This window comes from Symphalangus syndactylus, chromosome 3 (assembly GCF_028878055.3).
Source record: "Symphalangus syndactylus isolate Jambi chromosome 3, NHGRI_mSymSyn1-v2.1_pri, whole genome shotgun sequence".
NCBI lineage: Eukaryota > Metazoa > Chordata > Mammalia > Primates > Hylobatidae > Symphalangus > Symphalangus syndactylus.
Genome location: NC_072425.2, coordinates 156457216 through 156474116, shown reverse-complemented (window position 1 = coordinate 156474116; position 16901 = coordinate 156457216).

The window sequence follows — 16901 nt, the reverse complement described above, 5'->3', positions numbered from 1 at the left end:
TTCTACAGAAAGAGTGTTTCAGAACGGCTCAATCAAAAGTAAGGTTCAACTCTGTCAGTTGAATGCACAGAACAGAAAGAATTTTCACAGAATGCTACTGTGTAGTTTATATTTGAATATATTCCTTTTTCCACTATTACCCTCTTAGCGCTCCGAATCTCCACTTGCATTTTCTACAGAAAGAGTGTTTCAGAACGGCTCAATCAAAACTAAGGTTCAACTCTTTTAGTTGAACAAACAGAACAGAAAGAAGTTTCACACAATTCTTCTGTGTAGTTTTTATTTGTAGACATTCTTTTTCCCAATATAGGCCTCTTAGCGCTCAGAATGTCCAATTGCAGTTTCTACAGAAAGAGTGTTTCAGAACGGCTCAATCAAAAGTAAGGTTCAACCCTGTTAGTTGAATGCACAGAACAGAAAGGATTTTCACAGAATGCTACTGTGTAGTTTATATTTGAATATATTCCTTTTTCCACTATTACCCTCTCAGCGCTCCGAATGTCCACTTGCATTTTCTACAGAAAGAGTGTTCAGAACTGCGCAATCAAAAGTATGGTTTAACTCTGTTAGCTTAATGAACATATCAGAAATAAGTTTCACACAATGCTTCTGTGTAGTTTTTATTTGAAGATATTATTTTTCCCAATATAGGCCTCTTAGCCCTCAGAATGTCCAATTGCAGTTTCTACAGAAAGAGTGTTTCAGAAAGGATCAATCAAAATAAGGTTCAACTCTGTTGGTTGAATGCACAGAACAGAAAGAAGTTTCATACAATGCTTCTGTGTAGATTATATTTAAACATATTCTTTTTTCCACTATTACCCACTTAGCGCTACGAATGTCCAGTTGCATTTTCTGCAGACAGAGTGTTTCAAAACTGCTCAATCAAAAGTATGGTTTAACTCTGTTAGCTGAATGCTCAGATCCGAAATAAGTTTCACAGAATGCTTCTGTGTAGTTTATATTTGAATATATTCCTTTTTCCACTACTACTCTCTTATCGCTCCAAATGTCCAGTTGCATTTTCTACAGAAAGAGTGTTCAGATCTGCTCAATCAAAAGTATGGTTTAACTCTGTTAGCTGAATGCACAGATCAGAAAGAAGTTTCACAGAATGATTCTGTGTAGTTTCTATTTGGAGACATTCCTTTTTCCACTATTACCCTCTTAGCGCTCCGAATCTCCACTTGCATTTTCTACAGAAAGAGTGTTTCAGAACGGCTCAATCAAAACTAAGGTTCAACTCTTTTAGTTGAACAAACAGAACAGAAAGAAGTTTCACACAATTCTTCTGTGTAGTTTTTATTTGTAGACATTCTTTTTCCCAATATAGGCCTCCTAGCGCTCAGAATGTCCAATTGCAGTTTCTACAGAAAGAGTGTTTCAGAACGGCTCAATCAAAAGTAAGGTTCAACTCTGTTAGTTGAATGCACAGAACAGAAAGAAGTTTCATACACTGCTTCTGTGTAGTTTATATTTGAATATATTCTTTTTTCCACTATTACCCACTTAGCGCTACGAATGTCAAGTTGCATTTTCTACAGACAGAGTGTTTCAAAACCGCTCAATCAAAAGTATGGTTTAACTCTGTTAGCTGAATGCTCAGATCAGAAAGAAGTTTCACAGAATGCTTCTGTGTAGTTTATATTTGAATATATTCCTTTTTCCACTACTACGCTCTTAGCGCTCCAAATGTCCAGTTGCATTTTCTACAGAAAGAGTGTTCAGATCTGCTCAATCAGAAGTATGGTTTAACTCTGTTAGCTGAATGCACAGATCAGAAAGAAGTTTCACCGAATGATTCTGTGTAGTTTATGTTTGAAGACATTCCTTTTTCCACTATTACCCTCTTAGCGCTCCGAATCTCCACTTGCATTTTCTACAAAAAGAGTGTTTCATAACTGCTCAATCAAAAATATGTTTTATCTCTGTTAACTGAATTTACAGATCAGAAATAAGTTTCACAGAATGCATCTGTGTAGTTTTTATTTGAAGATATTCTTTTTCCCAATGTAGGCCTCTTAGCGCTTAGCATGTCCAATTGCAGTTTCTACAGAAAGAGTGTTTCAGAACGGCTCAATCAAAAGTAAGGTTCAACTCTGTTAGTTGAATGCACAGAACAGGAAGAATTTTCACAGAATGCTACTGTGTAGTTTATATTTGAATATATTCCTTTTTCCACTATTACCCTCTTAGCGCTCCGAATGTCCACTTGCATTTTCTACAGAAAGAGTGTTCAGAACTGCGCAATCAAAACTAAGGTTCAACTCTTTTATTTGAACAAACAGAACAGAAAGAAGTTTCACACAATGCTTCTGTGTAGTTTTTATTTGTAGACATTCTTTTTCCCAATATAGGCCTATTAGCGCTCAGAATGTCCAATTGCAGTTTCTATAGAAAGAGTGTTTCAGAACGGCTCAATCAAAAGTAAGGTTCAACTCTGTTAGTTGAATGCACAGAACAGAAAGTAGTTTCATACAATGCTTCTGTGTAGTTTATATTTGAACATATTCTTATTTCCACTATTACCCACTTAGCGCTACGAATGTCCAGTTGCATTTTCTACAGACAGAGTGTTTCAAAACTGCTCAATCAAATGTATGGTTTAACTCTGTTAGCTGAATGCTCAGATCAGAAAGAAGTTTCACAGAATGCTTCTGTGTAGTTTATATTTGAATATATTCCTTTTTCCACTACTACGCTCTTAGCGCTCCAAATGTCCAGTTACATTTTCTACAGAAAGAGTGTTCAGATCTGCTCAATCAAAAGTATGGTTTAACTCTGTTAGCTGAATGCACAGATCAGAAAGAAGTTTCACCGAATGATTCTGTGTAGTTTATATTTGAAGACATTCCTTTTTCCACTATTACCCTCTTAGCGCTCCGAATCTCCACTTGCATTTTCTACAAAAAGAGTGTTTCATAACTGCTCAATCAAAAATATGTTTTATCTCTGTTAACTGAATTTACAGATCAGAAATAAGTTTCACAGAATGCATCTGTGTAGTTTTTATTTGAAGACATTCTTTTTCCCAATATAGGCCTCTTAGCACTCAGAATGTCCAATTGCAGTTTCTACAGAAAGAGTGTTTCAGAACGGCTCAATCAAAAGTAAGGTTCAACTCTGTTTATTGAATGCACAGAACAGAAAGAATTTTCACAGAATGCTACTGTGTAGTTTATATTTGAATATATTCCTTTATCCACTATTACCCTCTTAGCGCTCCGAATGTCCACTTGCATTTTCTACAGAAAGAGTGTTCAGAACTGCGCAATCAAAAGTATGGTTTAACTCTGTTAGCTTAATGAACATATCAGAAATAAGTTTCACACAATGCTTCTGTGTAGTTTTTATTTGAAGATATTATTTTTCCCAATAGAGGCCTCTTAGCGCTCAGAATGTCCAATTGCAGTTTCTACAGAAAGAGTGTTTCAGAAAGGCTCAATCAAAATAAGGTTCAACTCTGTTAGTTGAATGCACAGAACAGAAAGATGTTTCATACAATGCTTCTGTGTAGTTTATATTTGAACATATTCTTTTTTCCACTATTACCCACTTAGCGCTACGAATGTCCAGTTGCATTTTCTACAGACAGAGTGTTTCAAAACTGCTCAATCAAAAGTATGGTTTAACTCTGTTAGCTGAATGCTCAGATCAGAAAGAAGTTTCACAGAATGCTTCTGTGTAGTTTATATTTGAATATATTCCTTTTTCCACTACTACTCTCTTAGCGCTCCAAATGTCCAGTTGCATTTTCAACAGAAAGAGTGTTCAGATCTGCTCAATCAAAAGCATGGTTTAACTCTGTTAGCTGAATGCACAGATCAGAAAGAAGTTTCACCGAATGATTCTGTGTAGTTTATATTTGAAGACATTCCTTTTTCCACTATTACCCTCTTAGCGCTCCGAATCTCCACTTGCATTTTCTACAAAAAGAGTGTTTCATAACTGCTCAATCAAAAATATGTTTTATCTCTGTTAACTGAATTTACAGATCAGAAAAAAGTTTCACAGAGTGCATCTGTGTAGTTTTTATTTGAAGATACTCTTTTTCCCAATGTAGGCCTCTTAGCGCTTAGCATGTCCAATTGCACTTTCTACAGAAAGAGTGTTTCAGAACGGCTCAATCAAAAGTAAGGTTCAACTCTGTTAGTTGAATGCACAGAACAGAAAGCATTTTCACAGAATGCTACTGTGTAGTTTATATTTGAATATATTCCTTTTTCCACTATTACCCTCTTAGCGCTCCGAATGTCCACTTGCATTTTCTACAGAAAGAGTGTTCAGAACTGCACAATCAAAAGTATGGTTTAACACTGTTAGCTTAATGAACATATCAGAAATAAGTTTCACACAATGCTTCTGTGTAGTTTTTATTTGAAGATATTATTTTTCCCAATAGAGGCCTCTTAGCGCTTAGCATGTCCAATTGCAGTTTCTACAGAAAGAGTGTTTCAGAACGGCTCAATAAAAAGTAAGGTTCAACTCTGTTAGTTGAATGCACAGAACAGAAAGAATTTTCACAGAATGCTACTGTGTAGTTTATATTTGAATATATTCCTTTTTCCACTATTACCCTCTTAGCGCTCCGAATCTCCACTTGCATTTTCTACAGAAAGAGTGTTTCAGAACGGCTCAATCAAAACTAAGGTTCAACTCTTTTAGTTGAACAAACAGAACAGAAAGAAGTTTCACACAATTCTTCTGTGTAGTTTTTATTTGTAGACATTCTTTTTCCCAATATAGGCCTCTTAGCGCTCAGAATGTCCAATTGCAGTTTCTACAGAAAGAGTGTTTCAGAACGGCTCAATCAAAAGTAAGGTTCAACTCTGTTAGTTGAATGCACAGAACAGAAAGAAGTTTCATACAATGCTTCTGTGTAGTTTCTATTTGAACATATTCTTTTTTCCACTATTACCCACTTAGCGCTACGAATGTCCAGTTGCATTTTCTACAGACAGAGTGTTTCAAAACTGCTCAAAGGTGTGGTTTAACTCTGTTAGCTGAATGCTCAGATCAGAAAGAAGTTTCACAGAATGCTTCTGTGTAGTTTATATTTGAATATATTCCTTTTTCCACTAATACGCTCTTAGCGCTCCAAATGTAAAGTTGCATTTTCAACAGAAAGAGTGTTCAGATCTGCTCAATCAAATGTATGGTTTAAATCTGTTAGCTGAATGCACAGATCAGAAAGAAGTTTCACCGAATGATTCTGTGTAGTTTATATTTGAAGACATTCCTTTTTCCACTATTACCCCCTTAGCGCACCGAATCTCCACTTGCATTTTCTACAAAAAGAGTGTTTCATAACTGCTCAATCAAAAATATGTTTTATCTCTGTTAACTGAATTTACAGATCAGAAATAATTTTCACAGAATGCATCTGTGTAGATTTATTTGAAGATATTCTTTTTCCCAATGTAGGCCTCTTAGCGCTTAGCATGTCCAATTGCAGTTTCTACAGAAAGAGTGCTTCAGAATGGCTCAATCAAAAGTAAGGTTCAACCCTGTTAGTTGAATGCACCGAACAGAAAGAATTTTCACAGAATGCTACTGTGTAGTTTATATTTGAATATATTCCTTTTTCCACTATTACCCTCTCAGCGCTCCGAATGTCCACTTGCATTTTCTACAGAAAGAGTGTTCAGAACTGCGCAATCAAAAGTATGGTTTAACTCTGTTAGCTTAATGAACATATCAGAAATAAGTTTCACACAATGCTTCTGTGTAGTTTTTATTTGAAGATATTATTTTTCCCAATATAGGCCTCTTAGCGCTCAGAATGTCCAATTGCAGTTTCTACAGAAAGAGTGTTTCAGAAAGGCTCAATCAAAATAAGGTTCAACTCTGTTGGTTGAATGCACAGAACAGAAAGAAGTTTCATACAATGCTTCTGTGTAGTTTATATTTGAACATATTCTTTTTTCCACTATTACCCACTTAGCGCTACGAATGTCCAGTTGCATTTTCTGCAGACAGAGTGTTTCAAAACTGCTCAATCAAATGTATGGTTTAACTCTGTTAGCTGAATGCTCAGATCCGAAAGAAGTTTCACAGAATGCTTCTGTGTAGTTTATATTTGAATATATTCCTTTTTCCACTACTACTCTCTTATCGCTCCAAATGTCCAGTTGCATTTTCTACAGAAAGAGTGTTCAGATCTGCTCAATCAAAAGTATGGTTTAAATCTGTTAGCTGAATGCACAGATCAGAAAGAAGTTTCACAGAATGATTCTGTGTAGTTTCTATTTGGAGACATTCCTTTTTCCACTATTACCCTCTTAGCGCTCCGAATCTCCACTTGCATTTTCTACAGAAAGAGTGTTTCAGAACGGCTCAATCAAAACTAAGGTTCAACTCTTTTAGTTGAACAAACAGAACAGAAAGAAGTTTCACACAATTCTTCTGTGTAGTTTTTATTTGTAGACATTCTTTTTCCCAATATAGGCCTCTTAGCGCTCAGAATGTCCAATTGCAGTTTCTACAGAAAGAGTGTTTCAGAACGGCTCAATCAAAAGTAAGGTTCAACTCTGTTAGTTGAATGCACAGAACAGAAAGAAGTTTCATACAATGCTTCTGTGTAGTTTATATTTGAACATATTCTTTTTTCCACTATTACCCACTTAGCGCTACGAATGTCCAGTTGCATTTTCTACAGACAGAGTGTTTCAAAACTGCTCAACGGTGTGGTTTAACTCTGTTAGCTGAATGCTCAGATCAGAAAGAAGTTTCACAGAATGCTTCTGTGTAGTTTATATTTGAATATATTCCTTTTTCCACTAATACGCTCTTAGCGCTCCAAATGTAAAGTTGCATTTTCAACAGAAAGAGTGTTCAGATCTGCTCAATCAAATGTATGGTTTAAATCTGTTAGCTGAATGCACAGATCAGAAAGAAGTTTCACCGAATGATTCTGTGTAGTTTATATTTGAAGACATCCCTTTTTCCACTATTACCCCCTTAGCGCACCGAATCTCCACTTGCATTTTCTACAAAAAGAGTGTTTCATAACTGCTCAATCAAAAATATGTTTTATCTCTGTTAACTGAATTTACAGATCAGAAATAATTTTCACAGAATGCATCTGTGTAGATTTATTTGAAGATATTCTTTTTCCCAATGTAGGCCTCTTAGCGCTTAGCATGTCCAATTGCAGTTTCTACAGAAAGAGGGCTTCAGAACGGCTCAATCAAAAGTAAGGTTCAACCCTGTTAGTTGAATGCACAGAACAGAAAGAATTTTCACAGAATGCTACTGTGTAGTTTATATTTGAATATATTCCTTTTTCCACTATTACCCTCTCAGCGCTCCGAATGTCCACTTGCATTTTCTACAGAAAGAGTGTTCAGAACTGCGCAATCAAAAGTATGGTTTAACTCTGTTAGCTTAATGAACATATCAGAAATAAGTTTCACACAATGCTTCTGTGTAGTTTTTATTTGAAGATATTTTTTTTCCCAATATAGGCCTCTTAGCGCTCAGAATGTCCAATTGCAGTTTCTACAGAAAGAGTGTTTCAGAAAGGCTCAATCAAAATAAGGTTCAACTCTGTTGGTTGAATGCACAGAACAGAAAGAAGTTTCATACAATGCTTCTGTGTAGTTTATATTTGAACATATTCTTTTTTCCACTATTACCCAATTAGCGCTACGAATGTCCAGTTGCATTTTCTGCAGACAGAGTGTTTCAAAACTGCTCAATCAAATGTATGGTTTAACTCTGTTAGCTGAATGCTCAGATCCGAAAGAAGTTTCACAGAATGCTTCTGTGTAGTTTATATTTGAATATATTCCTTTTTCCACTACTACTCTCTTATCGCTCCAAATGTCCAGTTGCATTTTCTACAGAAAGAGTGTTCAGATCTGCTCAATCAAAAGTATGGTTTAACTCTGTTAGCTGAATGCACAGATCAGAAAGAAGTTTCACAGAATGATTCTGTGTAGTTTCTATTTGGAGACATTCCTTTTTCCACTATTACCCTCTTAGCGCTCCGAATCTCCACTTGCATTTTCTACAGAAAGAGTGTTTCAGAACGGCTCAATCAAAACTAAGGTTCAACTCTTTTAGTTGAACAAACAGAACAGAAAGAAGTTTCACACAATTCTTCTGTGTAGTTTTTATTTGTAGACATTCTTTTTCCCAATATAGGCCTCTTAGCGCTCAGAATGTCCAATTGCAGTTTCTACAGAAAGAGTGTTTCAGAACGGCTCAATCAAAAGTAAGGTTCAACTCTGTTAGTTGAATGCACAGAACAGAAAGAAGTTTCATACAATGCTTCTGTGTAGTTTATATTTGAACATATTCTTTTTTCCACTATTACCCACTTAGCGCTACGAATGTCCAGTTGCATTTTCTACAGACAGAGTGTTTCAAAACTGCTCAAAGGTGTGGTTTAACTCTGTTAGCTGAATGCTCAGATCAGAAAGAAGTTTCACAGAATGCTTCTGTGTAGTTTATATTTGAATATATTCCTTTTCCACTAATACGCTCTTAGCGCTCCAAATGTAAAGTTGCATTTTCAACAGAAAGAGTGTTCAGATCTGCTCAATCAAATGTATGGTTTAAATCTGTTAGCTGAATGCACAGATCAGAAAGAAGTTTCACCGAATGATTCTGTGTAGTTTATATTTGAAGACATTCCTTTTTCCACTATTACCCCCTTAGCGCACCGAATCTCCACTTGCATTTTCTACAAAAGGAGTGTTTCATAACTGCTCAATCAAAAATATGTTTTATCTCTGTTAACTGAATTTACAGATCAGAAATAATTTTCACAGAATGCATCTGTGTAGATTTATTTGAAGATATTCTTTTTCCCAATGTAGGCCTCTTAGCGCTTAGCATGTCCAATTGCAGTTTCTACAGAAAGAGTGCTTCAGAACGGCTCAATCAAAAGTAAGGTTCAACCCTGTTAGTTGAATGCACAGAACAGAAAGAATTTTCACAGAATGCTACTGTGTAGTTTATATTTGAATATATTCCTTTTTCCACTATTACCCTCTCAGCGCTCCGAATGTCCACTTGCATTTTCTACAGAAAGAGTGTTCAGAACTGCGCAATCAAAAGTATGGTTTAACTCTGTTAGCTTAATGAACATATCAGAAATAAGTTTCACACAATGCTTCTGTGTAGTTTTTATTTGAAGATATTATTTTTCCCAATATAGGCCTCTTAGCACTCAGAATGTCCAATTGCAGTTTCTACAGAAAGAGTGTTTCAGAAAGGCTCAATCAAAATAAGGTTCAACTCTGTTGGTTGAATGCACAGAACAGAAAGAAGTTTCATACAATGCTTCTGTGTAGTTTATATTTGAACATATTCTTTTTTCCACTATTACCCACTTAGCGCTACGAATGTCCAGTTGCATTTTCTGCAGACAGAGTGTTTCAAAACTGCTCAATCAAATGTATGGTTTAACTCTGTTAGCTGAATGCTCAGATCCGAAAGTAGTTTCACAGAATGCTTCTGTGTAGTTTATATTTGAATATATTCCTTTTTCCACTACTACTCTCTTATCGCTCCAAATGTCCAGTTGCATTTTCTACAGAAAGAGTGTTCAGATCTGCTCAATCAAAAGTATGGTTTAACTCTGTTAGCTGAATGCACAGATCAGAAAGAAGTTTCACAGAATGATTCTGTGTAGTTTCTATTTGGAGACATTCCTTTTTCCACTATTACCCTCTTAGCGCTCCGAATCTCCACTTGCATTTTCTACAGAAAGAGTGTTTCAGAACGGCTCAATCAAAACTAAGGTTCAACTCTTTTAGTTGAACAAACAGAACAGAAAGAAGTTTCACACAATTCTTCTGTGTAGTTTTTATTTGTAGACATTCTTTTTCCCAATATAGGCCTCTTAGCGCTCAGAATGTCCAATTGCAGTTTCTACAGAAAGAGTGTTTCAGAACGGCTCAATCAAAAGTAAGGTTCAACTCTGTTAGTTGAATGCACAGAACAGAAAGAAGTTTCATACAATGCTTCTGTGTAGTTTATATTTGAACATATTCTTTTTTCCACTATTACCCACTTAGCGCTACGAATGTCCAGTTGCATTTTCTACAGACAGAGTGTTTCAAAACTGCTCAAAGGTGTGGTTTAACTCTGTTAGCTGAATGCTCAGATCAGAAAGAAGTTTCACAGAATGCTTCTGTGTAGTTTATATTTGAATATATTCCTTTTTCCACTAATACGCTCTTAGCGCTCCAAATGTAAAGTTGCATTTTCAACAGAAAGAGTGTTCAGATCTGCTCAATCAAATGTATGGTTTAAATCTGTTAGCTGAATGAACATATCAGAAATAAGTTTCACACAATGCTTCTGTGTAGTTTTTATTTGAAGATATTTTTTTTCCCAATATAGGCCTCTTAGCGCTCAGAATGTCCAATTGCAGTTTCTACAGAAAGAGTGTTTCAGAAAGGCTCAATCAAAATAAGGTTCAACTCTGTTGGTTGAATGCACAGAACAGAAAGAAGTTTCATACAATGCTTCTGTGTAGTTTATATTTGAACATATTCTTTTTTCCACTATTACCCAATTAGCGCTACGAATGTCCAGTTGCATTTTCTGCAGACAGAGTGTTTCAAAACTGCTCAATCAAATGTATGGTTTAACTCTGTTAGCTGAATGCTCAGATCCGAAAGAAGTTTCACAGAATGCTTCTGTGTAGTTTATATTTGAATATATTCCTTTTTCCACTACTACTCTCTTATCGCTCCAAATGTCCAGTTGCATTTTCTACAGAAAGAGTGTTCAGATCTGCTCAATCAAAAGTATGGTTTAACTCTGTTAGCTGAATGCACAGATCAGAAAGAAGTTTCACAGAATGATTCTGTGTAGTTTCTATTTGGAGACATTCCTTTTTCCACTATTACCCTCTTAGCGCTCCGAATCTCCACTTGCATTTTCTACAGAAAGAGTGTTTCAGAACGGCTCAATCAAAACTAAGGTTCAACTCTTTTAGTTGAACAAACAGAACAGAAAGAAGTTTCACACAATTCTTCTGTGTAGTTTTTATTTGTAGACATTCTTTTTCCCAATATAGGCCTCTTAGCGCTCAGAATGTCCAATTGCAGTTTCTACAGAAAGAGTGTTTCAGAACGGCTCAATCAAAAGTAAGGTTCAACTCTGTTAGTTGAATGCACAGAACAGAAAGAAGTTTCATACAATGCTTCTGTGTAGTTTATATTTGAACATATTCTTTTTTCCACTATTACCCACTTAGCGCTACGAATGTCCAGTTGCATTTTCTACAGACAGAGTGTTTCAAAACTGCTCAAAGGTGTGGTTTAACTCTGTTAGCTGAATGCTCAGATCAGAAAGAAGTTTCACAGAATGCTTCTGTGTAGTTTATATTTGAATATATTCCTTTTCCACTAATACGCTCTTAGCGCTCCAAATGTAAAGTTGCATTTTCAACAGAAAGAGTGTTCAGATCTGCTCAATCAAATGTATGGTTTAAATCTGTTAGCTGAATGCACAGATCAGAAAGAAGTTTCACCGAATGATTCTGTGTAGTTTATATTTGAAGACATTCCTTTTTCCACTATTACCCCCTTAGCGCACCGAATCTCCACTTGCATTTTCTACAAAAGGAGTGTTTCATAACTGCTCAATCAAAAATATGTTTTATCTCTGTTAACTGAATTTACAGATCAGAAATAATTTTCACAGAATGCATCTGTGTAGATTTATTTGAAGATATTCTTTTTCCCAATGTAGGCCTCTTAGCGCTTAGCATGTCCAATTGCAGTTTCTACAGAAAGAGTGCTTCAGAACGGCTCAATCAAAAGTAAGGTTCAACCCTGTTAGTTGAATGCACAGAACAGAAAGAATTTTCACAGAATGCTACTGTGTAGTTTATATTTGAATATATTCCTTTTTCCACTATTACCCTCTCAGCGCTCCGAATGTCCACTTGCATTTTCTACAGAAAGAGTGTTCAGAACTGCGCAATCAAAAGTATGGTTTAACTCTGTTAGCTTAATGAACATATCAGAAATAAGTTTCACACAATGCTTCTGTGTAGTTTTTATTTGAAGATATTATTTTTCCCAATATAGGCCTCTTAGCACTCAGAATGTCCAATTGCAGTTTCTACAGAAAGAGTGTTTCAGAAAGGCTCAATCAAAATAAGGTTCAACTCTGTTGGTTGAATGCACAGAACAGAAAGAAGTTTCATACAATGCTTCTGTGTAGTTTATATTTGAACATATTCTTTTTTCCACTATTACCCACTTAGCGCTACGAATGTCCAGTTGCATTTTCTGCAGACAGAGTGTTTCAAAACTGCTCAATCAAATGTATGGTTTAACTCTGTTAGCTGAATGCTCAGATCCGAAAGTAGTTTCACAGAATGCTTCTGTGTAGTTTATATTTGAATATATTCCTTTTTCCACTACTACTCTCTTATCGCTCCAAATGTCCAGTTGCATTTTCTACAGAAAGAGTGTTCAGATCTGCTCAATCAAAAGTATGGTTTAACTCTGTTAGCTGAATGCACAGATCAGAAAGAAGTTTCACAGAATGATTCTGTGTAGTTTCTATTTGGAGACATTCCTTTTTCCACTATTACCCTCTTAGCGCTCCGAATCTCCACTTGCATTTTCTACAGAAAGAGTGTTTCAGAACGGCTCAATCAAAACTAAGGTTCAACTCTTTTAGTTGAACAAACAGAACAGAAAGAAGTTTCACACAATTCTTCTGTGTAGTTTTTATTTGTAGACATTCTTTTTCCCAATATAGGCCTCTTAGCGCTCAGAATGTCCAATTGCAGTTTCTACAGAAAGAGTGTTTCAGAACGGCTCAATCAAAAGTAAGGTTCAACTCTGTTAGTTGAATGCACAGAACAGAAAGAAGTTTCATACAATGCTTCTGTGTAGTTTATATTTGAACATATTCTTTTTTCCACTATTACCCACTTAGCGCTACGAATGTCCAGTTGCATTTTCTACAGACAGAGTGTTTCAAAACTGCTCAAAGGTGTGGTTTAACTCTGTTAGCTGAATGCTCAGATCAGAAAGAAGTTTCACAGAATGCTTCTGTGTAGTTTATATTTGAATATATTCCTTTTTCCACTAATACGCTCTTAGCGCTCCAAATGTAAAGTTGCATTTTCAACAGAAAGAGTGTTCAGATCTGCTCAATCAAATGTATGGTTTAAATCTGTTAGCTGAATGCACAGATCAGAAAGAAGTTTCACCGAATGATTCTGTGTAGTTTATATTTGAAGACATTCCTTTTTCCACTATTACCCCCTTAGCGCACCGAATCTCCACTTGCATTTTCTACAAAAAGAGTGTTTCATAACTGCTCAATCAAAAATATGTTTTATCTCTGTTAACTGAATTTACAGATCAGAAATAATTTTCACAGAATGCATCTGTGTAGATTTATTTGAAGATATTCTTTTTCCCAATGTAGGCCTCTTAGCGCTTAGCATGTCCAATTGCAGTTTCTACAGAAAGAGTGCTTCAGAACGGCTCAATCAAAAGTAAGGTTCAACCCTGTTAGTTGAATGCACAGAACAGAAAGAATTTTCACAGAATGCTACTGTGTAGTTTATATTTGAATATATTCCTTTTTCCACTATTACCCTCTCAGCGCTCCGAATGTCCACTTGCATTTTCTACAGAAAGAGTGTTCAGAACTGCGCAATCAAAAGTATGGTTTAACTCTGTTAGCTTAATGAACATATCAGAAATAAGTTTCACACAATGCTTCTGTGTAGTTTTTATTTGAAGATATTATTTTTCCCAATATAGGCCTCTTAGCACTCAGAATGTCCAATTGCAGTTTCTACAGAAAGAGTGTTTCAGAAAGGCTCAATCAAAATAAGGTTCAACTCTGTTGGTTGAATGCACAGAACAGAAAGAAGTTTCATACAATGCTTCTGTGTAGTTTATATTTGAACATATTCTTTTTTCCACTATTACCCACTTAGCGCTACGAATGTCCAGTTGCATTTTCTGCAGACAGAGTGTTTCAAAACTGCTCAATCAAATGTATGGTTTAACTCTGTTAGCTGAATGCTCAGATCCGAAAGAAGTTTCACAGAATGCTTCTGTGTAGTTTATATTTGAATATATTCCATTTTCCACTACTACTCTCTTATCGCTCCAAATGTCCAGTTGCATTTTGTACAGAAAGAGTGTTCAGATCTGCTCAATCAAAAGTATGGTTTAACTCTGTTAGCTGAATGCACAGATCAGAAAGAAGTTTCACAGAATGATTCTGTGTAGTTTCTATTTGGAGACATTCCTTTTTCCACTATTACCCTCTTAGCGCTCCGAATCTCCACTTGCATTTTCTACAGAAAGAGTGTTTCAGAACGGCTCAATCAAAACTAAGGTTCAACTCTTTTAGTTCAACAAACAGAACAGAAAGAAGTTTCACACAATTCTTCTGTGTAGTTTTTATTTGTAGACATTCTTTTTCCCAATATAGGCCTCTTAGCGCTCAGAATGTCCAATTGCAGTTTCTACAGAAAGAGTGTTTCAGAACGGCTCAATCAAAAGTAAGGTTCAACTCTGTTAGTTGAATGCACAGAACAGAAAGAAGTTTCATACAATGCTTCTGTGTAGTTTATATTTGAACATATTCTTTTTTCCACTATTACCCACTTAGCGCTACGAATGTCCAGTTGCATTTTCTACAGACAGAGTGTTTCAAAACTGCTCAAAGGTGTGGTTTAACTCTGTTAGCTGAATGCTCAGATCAGAAAGAAGTTTCACAGAATGCTTCTGTGTAGTTTATATTTGAATATATTCCTTTTTCCACTAATACGCTCTTAGCGCTCCAAATGTAAAGTTGCATTTTCAACAGAAAGAGTGTTCAGATCTGCTCAATCAAATGTATGGTTTAAATCTGTTAGCTGAATGCACAGATCAGAAAGAAGTTTCACCGAATGATTCTGTGTAGTTTATATTTGAAGACATTCCTTTTTCCACTATTACCCCCTTAGCGCACCGAATCTCCACTTGCATTTTCTACAAAAAGAGTGTTTCATAACTGCTCAATCAAAAATATGTTTTATCTCTGTTAACTGAATTTACAGATCAGAAATAATTTTCACAGAATGCATCTGTGTAGATTTATTTGAAGATATTCTTTTTCCCAATGTAGGCCTCTTAGCGCTTAGCATGTCCAATTGCAGTTTCTACAGAAAGAGTGCTTCAGAACGGCTCAATCAAAAGTAAGGTTCAACCCTGTTAGTTGAATGCACAGAACAGAAAGAATTTTCACAGAATGCTACTGTGTAGTTTATATTTGAATATATTCCTTTTTCCACTATTACCCTCTCAGCGCTCCGAATGTCCACTTGCATTTTCTACAGAAAGAGTGTTCAGAACTGCGCAATCAAAAGTATGGTTTAACTCTGTTAGCTTAATGAACATATCAGAAATAAGTTTCACACAATGCTTCTGTGTAGTTTTTATTTGAAGATATTATTTTTCCCAATATAGGCCTCTTAGCGCTCAGAATGTCCAATTGCAGTTTCTACAGAAAGAGTGTTTCAGAAAGGCTCAATCAAAATAAGGTTCAACTCTGTTGGTTGAATGCACAGAACAGAAAGAAGTTTCATACAATGCTTCTGTGTAGTTTATATTTGAACATATTCTTTTTTCCACTATTACCCACTTAGCGCTACGAATGTCCAGTTGCATTTTCTGCAGACAGAGTGTTTCAAAACTGCTCAATCAAATGTATGGTTTAACTCTGTTAGCTGAATGCTCAGATCCGAAAGAAGTTTCACAGAATGCTTCTGTGTAGTTTATATTTGAATATATTCCTTTTTCCACTACTACTCTCTTATCGCTCCAAATGTCCAGTTGCATTTTCTACAGAAAGAGTGTTCAGATCTGCTCAATCAAAAGTATGGTTTAACTCTGTTAGCTGAATGCACAGATCAGAAAGAAGTTTCACAGAATGATTCTGTGTAGTTTCTATTTGGAGACATTCCTTTTTCCACTATTACCCTCTTAGCGCTCCGAATCTCCACTTGCATTTTCTACAGAAAGAGTGTTTCAGAACGGCTCAATCAAAACTAAGGTTCAACTCTTTTAGTTGAACAAACAGAACAGAAAGAAGTTTCACACAATTCTTCTGTGTAGTTTTTATTTGTAGACATTCTTTTTCCCAATATAGGCCTCTTAGCGCTCAGAATGTCCAATTGCAGTTTCTACAGAAAGAGTGTTTCAGAACGGCTCAATCAAAAGTAAGGTTCAACTCTGTTAGTTGAATGCACAGAACAGAAAGAAGTTTCATACAATGCTTCTGTGTAGTTTATATTTGAACATATTCTTTTTTCCACTATTACCCACTTAGCGCTACGAATGTCCAGTTGCATTTTCTACAGACAGAGTGTTTCAAAACTGCTCAAAGGTGTGGTTTAACTCTGTTAGCTGAATGCTCAGATCAGAAAGAAGTTTCACAGAATGCTTCTGTGTAGTTTATATTTGAATATATTCCTTTTTCCACTAATACGCTCTTAGCGCTCCAAATGTAAAGTTGCATTTTCAACAGAAAGAGTGTTCAGATCTGCTCAATCAAATGTATGGTTTAAATCTGTTAGCTGAATGCACAGATCAGAAAGAAGTTTCACCGAATGATTCTGTGTAGTTTATATTTGAAGACATTCCTTTTTCCACTATTACCCCCTTAGCGCACCGAATCTCCACTTGCATTTTCTACAAAAAGAGTGTTTCATAACTGCTCAATCAAAAATATGTTTTATCTCTGTTAACTGAATTTACAGATCAGAAATAATTTTCACAGAATGCATCTGTGTAGATTTATTTGAAGATATTCTTTTTCCCAATGTAGGCCTCTTAGCGCTTAGCATGTCCAATTGCAGTTTCTACAGAAAGAGTGCTTCAGAACGGCTCAATCAAAAGTAAGGTTCAACC